The sequence below is a fragment of the Bombina bombina genome, chromosome 6 (genome assembly GCF_027579735.1).
Source record: "Bombina bombina isolate aBomBom1 chromosome 6, aBomBom1.pri, whole genome shotgun sequence".
NCBI lineage: Eukaryota > Metazoa > Chordata > Amphibia > Anura > Bombinatoridae > Bombina > Bombina bombina.
This window is the reverse complement of record NC_069504.1, coordinates 683456123-683472024: the sequence shown is the minus strand read 5'-3', so window position 1 is coordinate 683472024 and position 15902 is coordinate 683456123.

The window sequence follows — 15902 nt, the reverse complement described above, 5'->3', positions numbered from 1 at the left end:
TCTTAGTTAAAAGCTAAACCTAGGAGGTTCATATGCTAAATTCTTAGATTTTGAAGACTGCCTCTAATCTGAATGCATTTTGACAACTAGAGGGCATTAGTTCATGTGTTTCATATAGATAACATTGAGCTCATGGACGTGAAGCTATCCTGGAGTGAGCACTTATTGGCTAAAAGGCAAGTCTGTCAAAAGAACTGTAAGAAGGGGGCAGTTTCCAGAGACATAGATACAAGGTAATCACAGAGGTAAAAAGTTTATTTCTATAACAGTGTTGGTTATGCAAAACTGGGGAATGGGTAATAAAGGGATTATCTTTCTTTTTAAACAACAAAAATTCTGGTGTTGACTGTCCATTTAACACCTCATTGCCTCCGTAATATCTATCCCGATGCTTCTTCTAGTTGTTGGAGAAGATGCAGAGAAATGGGTACTATGACTCATATCTGGTGGTCCTGCCCTAGCATTACTAACTTTTGGTCGCAAATAGAACAGAGTATGAACCACATTTTGGGTATGATTATCTCTCTTAATTCGCACATTATCCTCCTTAACTATACCCCACTTCTTAATTGTGTATATTGTAAGAAATTGCTTCATATAATGTTAACTTGTGCCAAAAGGCTAATTCCAAGATTATAGAAGACACAACAGGTCCCTACTTTTTCTCAATGGGTCTCAGAAGTAGACCATATCCTCACGCTTGAGAGAATGCATTACTGTTACATAGGTAAACAACATTTTATAACTGATATACTATTCCTGTGGGAACAAAGGCTATACAATAATGTATAGAATAGTTAGGGAACTTTGTTATGACAAAAGACTAGTAGTTAATTTGTTGATTCAATTATTCTGATCTAAAAACTTATTTTCTTGCCATGATGCATATTTATATTCACAGATGTAAAATGGTTATGAGAAATTGGGAATTGTGATACAGGATATTTTCTTTCCCTATCCCATTTCCTTTTTATGTGTACCCTTTCCATCTCCCTTTCCCCTTCCTGCTCCCTTATTCATATTTATTTTATTGTCCAAGTATGTTAATCCATGACAAAAACTGTGGGTTCTCTTCATAATATAAAAGTGTATTTCTTTGAAAATGTTTAATTGTTAACAGTACACTATTGTGAAACTTTCTTACCCAATAAAAAAACATTTGAATGAAAAAAAAAGATCAATAATAAAATGTGTTAATGTGCTAGAAAAGCATTTTATTATTATACTGCTGCTTTATACTATTTGTTAATCCTCAAAAATTGATGAGCACTTAAAGTTAGTCTCAGAACACAGCCAGTGATTGGCGGCTATGTATATATGCCACCCCTGATTGGTTCAGCATCTGTGTTCTGCTCTGGGCTAGCAGTGCATTGCCAGAGTTTGAATGAAGGTGTATGGTCCTATGAACAAATGTTCACTAAAAATTAACCTTTCGACAGAAGTATTTTTTTGGTAATATAGGTAATAATAAGTTGGTAATACGTTGCACTAGAGGAATTTGTTCTTGATGTCAATATCAAAACCCAAAGTATTAAAGGGAAAGCCTACACTTCAGTTATCTTAAAGTTTTACTTTAGATTAAGCTGCAAACATTCTCCTACACCTTTTCTTTATCATGCAGCAGTAACAGTAAAAAAGTTATTTTAAAATGACTATTTTTACTGTTACTGCTGCATGATATAGAAAGGGGTGCAGGAGAATATTAGTAGCTTAATCTAAATTAAGACTTTAAGATTACTAAAGTGTAAACTGCCCCTTTAATACTTTGGGTTTCGACTTCAAGAAAAAATTCCTCTAGTGCAACGTGTCCATGTTACTTATTAAAACCTCATTCCACAAAGAAGACCCTTATATGCCATTTTTCATGTGCAGATAAGCAGACCACTTTTTCTTGCTAATGGAAAGTCTAGTAAATACATTCTTCTGGAGTTCCCTGGAGCACATGAGGGGTTAATGGAATTGGACATGCTTCAGTGCCTTATTTTCTCAGAAATCATTTACTTTATCTTGTATTAAAGGCCTTTGAGGTTTGAAACAAATGTCCCTATTATAGCTGGTTCATGGTATGGGTCATTTTGCCGGGATGCTCATAGCAGGTGAGACTATGTCACATTTAAGAAAAATTATAATGATCTCTGGGCACATTTGTGCAAACCAAGCTAATTAGAAATTGTACATTAACAGACAATATAGCAAGGCAGATGAGTGTTGCATTTATTTATTGGTATCATGGATTTGGTTGCAATTACTGTTTAATTTGTATGCAAAACATACAGATTCTGACACATCTTAGCTATGAGCGGCTCAAGTTATTAGTGTAAAACTTGCAGTTTCCATTTTGTGTACTGGCTAGGGATGGGCAAATGTGCTGAAAGTGTAATTCCTTTGGTAGAACAAATAATCCTGTGGACAGTAGTTTTGGACAACTATATTGGAAGCATAGTTCGCAAATTCAAAGTTAAAGGAACAGTAGTTACACTACCTGGATGAGGCAGAAAAAGGAAGCTATCAACGGCTGCAACCCAATTTCTGAGAAGGTAGGTTGAGAAAAACCCTTGAGTGACTCCAAAAGACCTGCAGCAAGACTTGGTGGCAACAGGCAGTTTGCACACTAAGGCGCATACTAAATGCAGAAGGTTTCTATTACAGAACTCCAAGACGTACACCACTACTGACCCAAAAGCACAAAAAAAGTTGGTTCCAATACGCTAAAAATCATATACCATTAAGCCACAGATGTTATGGGATTCTGTTCTGTGTAGCGATGAAACAAAACTGGAACTTTTCAGCCCGATGGATCAGCGGTATTTCTAGAGGAAGAAGAATGAAGCATACTATGAAACGTATATTCTGCCTACAGTTATGGATGGTGGTGGCTCGGTGATGCTCTGGGGCTGCTTTGCATCCTCTCGCACTGGAAAGCTGCAGCATGTAAGAAGGCAAGATGGATTAATTGAAGTATCAGGAAATCCTAGGAGAAAATGTCATGCCATCTGTGAGGAAGCTGAAGCAAGGGGTGTCATTGGACCATCCAACAGGACAATGATCCCAAGCATACCTCAAATTCCACCAAGGCTTGGTTGCAGAATAAGTCCTGGAAGATTCTACAGTGGCCATCACAGTCACCTGACTTGAACCCCATAGAAAATCTCTGGTGGGATTTGAAGAAGGTGGTTACAGCACACAGACCCAAGAATATTACTGAACTGGAGGCCATTGCTCATGAGGAATGGGTTAAGATTCCTCAGGAACGCTGCTGGAATCTGGTGTTTAGCTATGCAACTCATTTGCAGCAGGTCATAACGGCAAAAGGGTGCTCTACTAGTTGAATGTGGGAAAACCACTTGAAGCAGTCATTGTGTTGAGCTATTTCAAATGATTTTGTTTGATTTGTTCATTGCAAACAGCTGAAAGTCTGTAAATTTTGTCAATAAACCTGATTATTCTTGGGTTTGTGTGCTGCAACCACCTTTTTCAAATCCCTCCAGAGATTTTCTATAGGGTTCAAGTCAGGTGACTGTGATGGCCACTGTGGAAGCTTCCAGGACTTTTTCTGCAGCTAAGCCTTGGTGAAATTTGAGGTATGCTTGGGATCATTGTTCTGTTGAAAGGTTCAATGACCCCCCAAGCTTCAGCTTCCTCACAGACAGCATAACGTTTTCTCCTAGGATTTCCTGATACTTCAATCAATCCATCTTGCCTTCCTACATGCTGCAGGTTTCCAGTGCCAGATGATGCAAAGTGGCCGCAGTGCTTGAGACATCACCTGTTTTGTATATTTGTGCTGTTGTGAGGGATTTTATTCAGGGGGTTGAATAATTTTGAGACTGCAGAATTCCTTACAAGTTGCATTTTCAATTGAATTTGGGGAAACCACTTGAGGCATTCGTTGTATTGAGCTATTTCAATAGCTTATGTTTGATTTGTTCATTGCACACAGCTGAAAGCCTGTACATTTTGGCAATAAACCTGATTTGTAATGTGTGTTGAATAATTGTGATTACAACTGTGTATGTATATATATAGTATATAGTATATATATATATATATATATATATATATATATATATATATATATATATATATATATATATATATATATATATATATATATATTTAGAGGGCCTGATATTCAAAGATTCTGCAGATTGGAGAGCAGCAATTGTAGTTCAGATTTTACAATGGCTTAACTCACTGAATTTTCAAAAGAAAAAGGATGGAACTCTCCATCACGGCGATATCTCTCTCCTTGTATGTGAAACAGAGACAAGCCCAGTGCAATATAGCACTGCATGATATGAGAGTTTTGTTAAACTTACACTTTGTGCCTTTCATTTTAAATTACTATACATTTTAGATTGGATCCTTTCATTATTATTGCATTTGAGCTTTACACTTTCTCATTTGTAATTTAATACATTTAAATTTTGATCTAGCAGCAATTTTAAACATTCTGATTATGCTTTGAAATTTTCTGTTACTTCAATAACTTAGGATCATACTTTGTATAAAATTACATTGCACTTTGTATTTTCTCTATTGTAAACTGACAGTTTCAGAAAGTGGGAGGGACAGGGCAGTTCCCTGAGCTAAACGGGAGGAAAGCGCTATGAAAACCAAAGGGTTGGTAATCTAGCTGATTGAGATATGTAAATAAAGAATCAGAAAATGTGTATTATATTGTAAACTATTTACTAAAAAAACATAAAAATGAGATATCACATTAGTGTGAAGTGAAAATATGACGTAAAAAACATTAGAATAAAAGGTGAATGCTTTGAACAGAATTGGGAGGTCAGAACAAATTATACAAGCTCCTACAGTAATATTAAAAAAGAGTAAAAAAAAGCTTACACTGCAGTGTGTGAGTCTATGACCCAAAGTAAGTAAAAGGGTGCAAAATACTTGCAAAAGAGGGTCCTCTGAATGTATATATGAACCAGTTCGGTCAGTGATAGGGATGGTCTGAACACGTCCTGTTTTGTTGGGGTCACGTGACTCAGATAGTAACAAATGATTGGCTAAGGATCCTCTTTGGATTTCTTAGGAACCAAGTGGTCTGTATAGATGAGACAAAGTTCCGTATATGCAACGTGATGTGCCAGATAAAGCTAATGCTTTTTATAATAACAGAGTATGATGAAGACACTCTTTGCTCTAAAAAGATAGTGCTTGGATAAGCGCCACAGCGGTTAGATTCCCAGGTAGCGTGCCGTCTAGCTATGAGGGTCCGCTCTGCCGATCTGCTATGTTACCTCTGAACGAAATTGTGCAGCTCCACAGAGATATTGGTCCCACTGTATATACTGAGTTTATTTAACAGAGAATCAATGCAGCAGACCCTCTTAGGGCCAAAACAGGGGAGTTCCCAGGGTATGTCTGAAGCTCTCTCACAAGTCTTGTGAAATTTTCTAAGCATTTAAAAACAAGCTGGTCTTATTAATTTGTCTTGCCAGCTGTATGCAGGTGAAGTTTGCTCAAAATTCACAATACACTTATTTTTTATTTTTTTAAAAAAACAAATTTTTATTGAGGTTGTTATGTGATACAACATTGCGGAAAATGCAGAGTTTGTCAGACATATAAGAAAAAAAAATTATACATTGACTTCTCAGATAAGAATATGCTCACAGGCAGAAGCATGTTTTGCTAATAACAGTATTACTGATCAGAGAATAGGAAACCTAAAGAAATCTAGGTTGAGTACCAACTAACAAGTACAGAAGTGCACATATATAGATTACAAATTCCATAGGTCTCAATTACACAAACAGCGATAAAGCAAGAATAACTACGTGTGTATGAAAAGTGTAAAACCAGACATTATAACAATAGATATCTGAAATAGAAGTACAAATAATGAAAAAGACTGGACAAACATAAATGGAACCTCGTTTTTCTCTTTGTATATAAATGCGAAGTAACTGCTACTTTGGTCACTCTTGGGCCAAATATATTGTGAATGCTATGTCAAATGGTAGTTACTTAGAACTATTGTTGTGTAAGATATTGGGGGAAGGGGTACAGTGGACAAAAGCCACTTGTATAATAGGACGGGAAGGGGGGGCGTGTCTTATTAATTCCAAAATAGAAATCTTCCAGAGAAGATGATGACCAATGCTAGGTCAGGTTATATAGACATCTTAGGCTTTGTGAAAATTAGTTCAGGTGTGCTAAACATGTTCTTGAGCCAACAATAAATAGCCCTCAAAACAATAGTGGTAACGTAAAAAACCAAAATAAGGTAGCCTCTAGAGCTTATGGGGAATACTTTCAGAAGGTGGTAAGAGGTACTAAAAAATGAAAAACATAATGACGGAACTATAGATAAGTAGAATAGATATTTTGTAATTAGCATATATAAGGGAGTGCTTTACCTTTTAAATAGCATTCCGTCATAGTGAGACAAACTTCCTATAGGAGGGTAATTTATGGGAATCGAACGAGGAGTAGGCAGCAATCATGGTTGCCAGACAAAGACTGTGGGTACCTAAAGTAAGCATATATGTAAATTATATGTGGGAGCTACGACCCACATGTTAGTAGAGCTTATAGTCTTAAATTAAAGCATCAGTAAGATAAGCAATATAGGAGCCTACATACTTTATAGAGGTCCTGAACCCAAGGAGTTTGTAAGAGACTCACTGGAAAATGGAGTCATAATAATATAATGTGTAGGAATGTGGATGGGATGATGATAGTTTAATACTAAAACTACTAGGATGGGCGTAACATAAGGATATAATACTGGGAAACAGGATTGGGATCATAAAACATATGGCTTAGAACCCTTAGTAGTGATAAAATATGAATACAACACACACTAGCATGGGTAAATAGGAGTGAGAAAAATATAAGTATTTTGCTTCATATAAATAGTAAATATAAGAGAATTTAAATATTGATGCCCAAACCCATATTCACTCTATTATACTAAGAGGAAGAACAGCAGGAATAGGATACCACCAACTAACAGCAATTAATTGTATATATATGCATACATACATACTCGAGCATAGCCACGTTCTGTATCAGTCACAATAGCCTATACAGTTGAATTATAAAACTCTTAACAAGCTATCTAAATACAAAAGAATATACAGGAAGCTACAATAGTATTCCTAATAGTTTTGAGAGCTTACATGACAAAGTGATAAAGATCAATGCAACGTTAGTTAGCGTCAGTACCGTAATATTTTAGAGTTAAGATTACCAGTGCAGTATAACTGTGTAAGGTTAAGAGTCTGTAGGTGAAAAGTTACTGCAGTTAAACCAGATATTAAAGGAACTAGGGCTCCTATGGTAGTGGGGGATCTCAGCGGGGGAATTTTCTGTTTTCTTAAGCTTTAAGGGACAGGAGTAGTGCTAAACAGTACAGATAAAACATAATAGGCTGAGGTTGTAGTGTAGGTTATTCTGGCCGTATGGAGAAACATGAGGTGTCAAGGGAGATCTCAAAAGTTATTCAATCTATATAGGCAGTGATAGGGGAAGATAGCCTGGAACATGAAGTATGTATAGGGAGGGGGCTTCTGAACAAAACAAGAGAAAAGTGTTAAACATGGGCAGTATAAAACTTTCTGACATTTATATTTTGATCAGGTTTGGATGTTAAGACCTGAGCTGATTCAGTTTAAAGGTATTGTTGTATCTAAGATTGTAGCATACAAGCTCATTTGGTTCCAGTGTAGACCCTGTGAGTATATTGGCTGATAATGAAAAAAAGAAAGAAAAACAAAAACAAACAAAAAATAGGACTTCCATATTGGGCAACCTTCCTCCCATATGAGTACAACTATACTGACCTCATATATGTTGACATAAAAATCAAACAGAGATTGAATAGAAATTCCCCATAACCATTACTAACAAAGCTACAAATAATAGATGACATTTGGCATATATGTTAAGCTATATAAATAAGGTACCATTTTCGATTGCAGGTAACAATATTGTCTTATACGCCACTAGATTAACAAGGGATCTGGTTAACCTCTAGCTAGGGTATAGAGATTCTAATAATAATTAATAGTTTTATAATTACCCAATTAGCATATTTCACAGCACAGTAATATATCAAATCGTATAATTGTCATTAATAACTGTGAAACGGTAGAGAGGTAGTCCAATGTTTATAGTATGCGAGTTGGCAATAGCTAGTCCCCTGAGTAGCTGAGAGTGTAGGTTTAGATTAATGCCGGTTGTGGTGCCATTCTATCCGATGACAGTCGCCTTGTGAGAATGGGGATATGGATACACATTCCATGCGAACTCGCCACCAAAGTTCTGATAGCTCCAAGAGCCATGCTCTGCGAATGATAGCACAACACAGGGGGACACTGGCGGTTCGATGATGGACCAAGTATCAGCAGTTCTCATTAGAGGCACTTCATGGCGCTTCAGGACAAAGCCTAGCCGAAACCTCCTCCTGACCGGCCGCCTCTCCAAGAGATCCGGTATCAGCTCGACACCATCGGGTAAGGCGCTATAGCCTGTGCTTGTACAGAGCAAGGCATCTGGCTACATAAAGATAGGTGAGGTCATTTCAGCTTCTCCACACCATCTATGACATAGGCTGCTGCGGTCCTCGTTGGCAAGGTGACTGGGTTTACATCCGAGCTGAAAGTTGTGGCCACTACCCCATCGTCATCCCTCACGGCTCTCAGCTCTAACATGAGGGAGAAATGATGTTGCTCCATCTTTTGGGCAAGTAGTTGTAGCATAGCGTTAATTTCAGCCTCCATCACAGAGTATTATAATCTTGTGTGCTCTATATGTCCAGTCGCCAATACCGTTTATCTCTCAGGCACATGGGAATTCCTCCAGATTTATGTTAAGACCGCTCTACCCGGCTAAGAGTGGGACTGGGTGGGGAAGAAAGTAGAATGGTAAACTAGGCCGCAGCATGCAGTCTCTGTCGTCTAGGATCTTCTAGTTTGGGGAAGACGGCAAAATTAGCATCATCTGTTTGCAAACCTTTTTGTTAGTAGATGTGTAGAAAAGATAGTATGGTTATAGTTCAGCAATTGAGTATAACTATGAAATTACTCAGATCAATAGCAGAGCAGCCAAGAAACATGTCTGAACATGGCTGCAGCCTGGACACACCCCCACAATACACTTATTTTAACTAACAGAAAAGTAGTATATACTGAAATATAGACAAAAGCAAATTAAATTGTAGTGAAAACATTTCAGTTAATTTGTGTCAATTAACCCGATCATATCCGCTGCTTCTTATCTCCTGTTTCCAGCGAGCCTGAAGGCTCACACGGAAACAGAGGCATTGGGGCCCATACGAGGCTTGACAAATCGGCCCCTATATTCTGTCTCCAAATTAGAGAATGTTTGATTATCTTGCCTATAGAAAGTAATGGCACTCTCTGGGAAACTGAAGCTGACAGTTTTCAGTTTTAATTTATATAAGACATGCAAAGTGCAATCTAATTTATAAAGGATACACATATATATACAATTTGTTAAAGTTACACAGAAACTGTGAAGGCATAATAAGAATTTGAAAAATCACAATCCTAAATACACAGCTGTATAAAAATTAAAATATAAAATAGAAAGTGCAAAGTTTAAAAGTAATAAAATGTAATCTGAAGTGCAAATTAATTTAAAATAGAAAGCACAAAGTGTAAATACAGCAGAACTTTCATGTCATGCAGTGCTGTATTGCACTGGGCTTGTCTCTCCTTCACATACAGAAATGCAGGGAATGCCCCTTGGAGATGTAAAGCAAAATCTTCCTTTTGAATATTTCACAAGGGATCTTGCAGTGCTGGAGGATCATCTTAGAATATCTCACCCAAGCGGATAGGTTTTGAATATCAGGGCCAGAGACAGAGAGATAGAGATATATAGCTATATACACTCAGCGGCCACTTTATTAGGTACACCTTGCTAGTACCTGGTTGGACACCCTTTTGCCTTCAGAACTGCCTTAATTCTTCATGGAATAGATTCAACAAGGTGTTGGAAACATTCTTCAGACATTTTGGTCCATATTGACATGATAGCATCACCCAGTTGCTGCTGCATTGTCGGCTGCATATCCATGATGCCAATCTCCCGTTCCACCACATCCCAAAGGTGTTCTATTGGATTGAGATCTGGTGACTGTGGAGGCCACTGGAGTACAGTGAACTAATTGGGGTCAATTTATCAAGCTCCATATGGAAAAGACCGCTGCTCCATAACCAGTCCGCCTGCTATGAGGTGGCGTACAGAAATCAACCCGATCGAATACGATCCGGTTGATTGACACCCCCTGCTAGTGGCCAATTGGCTGCGAATCTGCAGGGGGCGGCATTGCACCAGCTGTTCACAAGAACGGCTGGTGCAATGATAAATGTCAACAGCGTATGCTGTCGGCATTTATCGATGTGCGGCGGACATGATACGCTATATTGTATTGTGTCTGTCCGCACAATAATAAATAGACCCCCTAGTCATGTTCAAGAAACCAGTTTGAGATGATTTGAGCTTTGTGACGTGGTGGATTATCCTGCTGGAAGTAGCCATCAGAAGATGGGTACACTGTAGTCATAAAGGGATGGACATGGTCAGCCTGGTGGCGTTTCAACAATGCTCAATTGGTACTAAGGGGCCCAAAGTGTACCAGGAAAATATCCCCCACACCATTACACTACCACCACCAACTAGCCTGAACCGTTGAAACAAGGCAGGATGGATCCATGCTTTCATGTTGTTTACGCCAAATTCTGACCCTATTATTATTATTATTTATTTGTAGAGCACCAACAGATTCTGCAGCGTTAATCCTACCATCTGAATGTCGCAGCTGAAATCGGACTCATCACAGCTTATGGAACAAGATTATAAATGATTCTATTGATAGATAATAATTCCAAAAGAGAAAAGTAAAAAATGGAACCCTTGGTAATCTTTAGCCTGCTACCTTAATGTCCTGGCTGATATCTGTTGACGTCAGGCAGAATACAGGTTAGGACTCCCAATTTAGGGTCAATCACAATCCTTTAGAAAAAACTTTTTATTTATCTCCCAAATTCCATAGACATAACTTGTATTTTTATCTTGAAATCTAGGCTGGCTTTTTACCAGCTCCGCTAGATTAGCTAAAGAGATAAGACAGGAGGCGTATCAAATAAAATAAATGTGTATATCTCTATGTTAGTGTGGATATGCAGTGTGTCTGTGTGTGAGTTTTAGTGTTAAAGGGACAGTCTACACCAGAATGTTTATTGTTTTAAAAGATAGATAATCCCTTTATTACCCATTCCCTAGTTTTGCATAATCAACAGTGTTATAGTAATATACTTTTTACCTCTGTGATTACCTTGTATATAAGCCTGTACAGACTTATAAGCCCTTATTTCAGTTCTTTTGACAGACTTGCATTTTAGCCAATCAGTGCTTACTCCTAGGTAACTCCACGTGCATGTGCACAGTGTTATCTATATGATTCACATGAACTAACACCCTCTAGTGGTAAAAAACTGTCAAAATGCACTTAGCTTAGAGGAGGTTTTCAAGGTCTAAGAAATTAGCATATGAACCTCCTAGGTTTAGCTTTTAACTAAGAATACCAAGAGAACAAAGCAAAATTGGTGATAAAAGTAAATTGGAAAGTAATGAAAGTTTATTTTGGACTAGACTGTCCCTTTAATTTGTTTAAGTGGGATTTGTCATGCCTTCCCACATTTGTGGCTAGGTATAAGGGAGTCAGTAGCTTGAGGGGGTGATTTGAGGGCGGAGCTGGGACAGGAGGTGGTGGGGTCATTATGGGTGGGATCATGGGCATGTATGTTTGGTTGGTGGGCATGTCTGGTCACTTCATGGGTGTCTAAACTGTCTACGGGCAGGGCTAAGGGAAATACTGCAAATTAGGAGATATGGCTGTCTCAGGGGTAAAGCAGGACAGAGCTTAAATTTAGAAACTGTTCTCCTCAAATAGGGACAGTTGCGAGGTTGACTGTGAGCAAATAAATACACACACATTGTATTTGGATACCCAAAAATGTTTGCCTGCTATATTTTTGCGCTAACTCCTAAGTTGTTAAAAAATGTGTCGACCCTTGTTCTAGCAAATTAGAGCTTTTCATTTTGCACTACAATACCCCTTCAAAAGTTATAACCTACAAACTGACTGCATGCTTTAAGTAATTAACCATTAGTTATATGTAACAAGAGTGTTCCAGAGTTTTTTTTAACAGGTATATTCTAAATTATAATTGGATTTAAAGTGTATGCCTAGCAGCTTATTCAAGACCTATTTAAAGTCAGCATATATTCTAAGTGTTCCTACTTCATTATAGTAATTTGTACATTTATATTCTAATCAGCCCTTAAAGTTATATAATGAAGTAATAATCATGTTCATCCTCTTTAAAAGTCTTGTTTTATTCATTACTTTGGCTGCCCAGTAAGGTTGTATATGGATATAAGACGGCAGTTAATGTGTTGAGTAACTCTTTCTTAGCTAGCTAGCGGCGTACTTTATCCCTAATTGAAGAAAAAAGATGGTTTAACGCCTATTTTTTACACATTGCCAAAAGTGCAAAAGTAAGCCACCAGTTATTGTGATCCCAAGTTTAAAATACAGAGGGAAATTGATCATTGTTAAAGTGGGCTCTGTGTAATGGTATTATTGATGTGAGTACTAATCAGTTTTTAGAGAAAAAAGATGGTTTAACGCCTATTTTTTACACATTGCCAAAAGTGCATAAGTAAGCCACCAGTGAGTCCTATTGTGGCAAGTACAGACTCTATTTTCTCCAATATGGCCATTTATTTGGGCAAGATTCTACGTCCTTTTGTAGAGCAGGCACAGTCTTTTATTAAAGATACTGGTGACTTTTTGAAGAAATTATAGGATGTAGTACTGCCAGGCAATAAGTACATTTTATAGTCTTTAGACGTAGTTAGTCATTATACATCTATTAGCCACAACAGTGGCCTAGGGGCTATTTATTAAACTTTACTATCTAGTGGTAAATTTTCAGATATGCAATACACTTTCTTATTGAATTATTACATATAATTCTGAGATGCAATTACTTCTTATTCCAGGACCAATTTTATTTACAGGTTCAAGGAACGGCTATGGGCTCCCCTGTTGCCCCCAATTATCATGCCAACATTTTTATGAATGTATTTAAAGAATGATTTGCTTATGAGAATTCTTTATTCATTCAATATGGCACCACGTGGTGGTGCTATATTGATGATATCTTTGGCATTTGGGAAGGTGACATTGGAACCCTATTGCAATTTGTGGCAGAACTAAGCAATTCATCAAGATTAATCAAATTTAAATTGAATTTCAGTGAAAGCAGGATTGAGTTTTTGGACACGATAGTATTCAAAAAAGATGGTAAGCTGTCAGTGGATATATATAGGAAAGTTATTGATAGCAATAATTTATTGCAATATGATAGCTCCCATCCTCCTCTGATTAAATCACTCCCCTTTAGTCAATTTCTAAGGGTTAGGAGAATTGTCTCTGATGAGTCTTTGGTAAATGAAAGACTTATGAAAATGGGAAAATTATTTACTGATAGGGGATACCCGGGGGGACCTTATAAAAGACAATATTGAAAAGGTTCAGGCTATGTCTAGACATCAGGTGTTGAAAGGCTCTATAGTAAAAAAGTAAGGAACTAGGAAAAAGGACAGACTAGTGTTTGTCACCTGATTTAATAAACAGAGCAGCCAGATTATGGGTATAATCAGAAAACACTGGCATATATTTAAAGGATGCAATCCTTCAGTGTTGGAATTCCAGGATATGCCAATGCCAGCTTATAGGAGGACCTCCTCTCTTAGGGACCAACTAGTCAGGACTGACATAGGTACCACTAAGGGAGATAAAACTGGATATATTTCTACAAAGAATAAGAGGTGTTATCCATGTCTTGGATGTTTCAGTTGCAGTAATATGATTAAAGGAAAAAAACTCTATCATCCCCACTCAGGTAGGAAATTTAAGATAAATTATTATCTCACATGTAACTCTGAAAACATTATTTATTTGATTAAATGCCCGTGTGGCCTAATATATGTGGGCGAGTCGATTAGAAAAGCTAGGGAACGCTTGAACCAGCACAAATCAAATATTAGGAAGAGAGACTTAGATGCTCCAGTTTCAAATCATTTTGTTCAGGCAGGACACCATATATCTCAACTTAAAAGCTAAGTGATAGAACAGGTTAAGAGACCCAGGAGTGGGGGTAATAGGGAGATGATCCTGAAAAGACGTGAAGCCTTTTAGATTTTTAAATTGGATACCATGCATCCTAGAGGTTTAAATTGTGAACTCGATTGGTCCCTTTTTCTGTGAAGGGTTATAATATAAAAGTACTAAAAAAAAGGTATCTTAATTTTTTATAGCATATTTACATATGCTTCTGTGTAGGATCTCCCCTTAGCCCCAACCTCCCTGATCCCCCCAAACAGCTCTCTAACCCTCCCCCTCTGCCTTATTGTGAACCATCTTGGGTACTGGCAGATGTATGCCAGTACCAAGTTTACCAAAAAGTCCCCCGGCGATCCCGTACACGATCCCGCACCCTGCTTGCATCCTCAGATGCATCGATGGCCGCCACCCGCCTCCCAGACCGGCTCCCATCCACCAACGATACCGGAAATCGATGTCTGGTGAAGAGAGGGCCACAGAGTGGCTCTCTCTGCATCGGATGGCCAAGGAAGGTTATTGCAGGGATGCCTCAATATTGAAAATATACCCTGCAATAACTGGAAAACAGCTGGAAGTGAGCAGGATCGCTTCCACTGATTTCCAAACTTTAACTGTTTTTTTTAAGAGGACGTACACTGTACATCGTCGGTCATTAAGGGGTTAAACTACAGGAGGTGGCAGATTAAAATAACTCTGGACTGATCTGACTGGGGTGTTTGACAACTCCTGCTCTTGAGAGACTGATTGCCCAAGAGCGGTGGGGCGGAGTTGCACATGATAGACAGGCTCACTACCTGTAATCCTTATTTGTCTGGACATTGATAAATCTGTCCCTTTGTATAAGGTCTCAGCTGGAATGGATCTAAAGTTCATCATCAATAATCTACTCAATCTAGTCATTTGTTTTGTTCTTCAGGTTAATTTTTATTTGTTTGTTTTCTTTACCATTTTTCAATATTTGAATAATAGTCACAAGGTCCAAAAGTGTTCCCATTTAGGCCTATACTACAAGTGGCGCACTATTTAGCGCTCCCACTTGAGCATAAACTTTGCTAGAAGTAATCTTTTTGCGCGCATTGGGTTGCGCTCGTATTACAAGTTGAAAGTAAAAATTTGCGTGCAAGCAAAACCAGACATGCTAACTTCCGTACTTTGCGATATTGCAACTACATTAACGCATTGTCCCCATAGAAGTAAATGGAGAGCGCAGAAGAAAAAGCTCTCGTGATAACCTGACAGGAGTTATGAATATTCCACATTCCAATGTTCTTCACATGCAGAACAATGTTATTTTTAATGTAAATACATATTTCTATATATATCTGTATATACATATACTTGTATATCTATTCCTATAGATATATAGGTATAGGTATCTATTTTACATATAATATATATTTAATAATAAAAATTAAATTTTTTCTATGTGAAGAACATAGGAATGTGAAATATGTACTATATATACAATAAAAACAAAATTTATGCTTACCTGATAAATTTATTTCTTTTTTGACACGATGAGTCCACGGATCATCTTAATTACTAATGGGATATTCACCTCCTGGTCAGCAGAAGGCGGAAAAGAGCACCACAGCAAAGCTGTTAAATAGCTCCTCCCCTCCGTCCCACTCCAGTCATTCGACCGAAGTTAAGGATAGAAAGGAAAAACCAAGGTGCAGAGGTGTCTGAAGTTTATAATAACCAACAACCTGTCTTT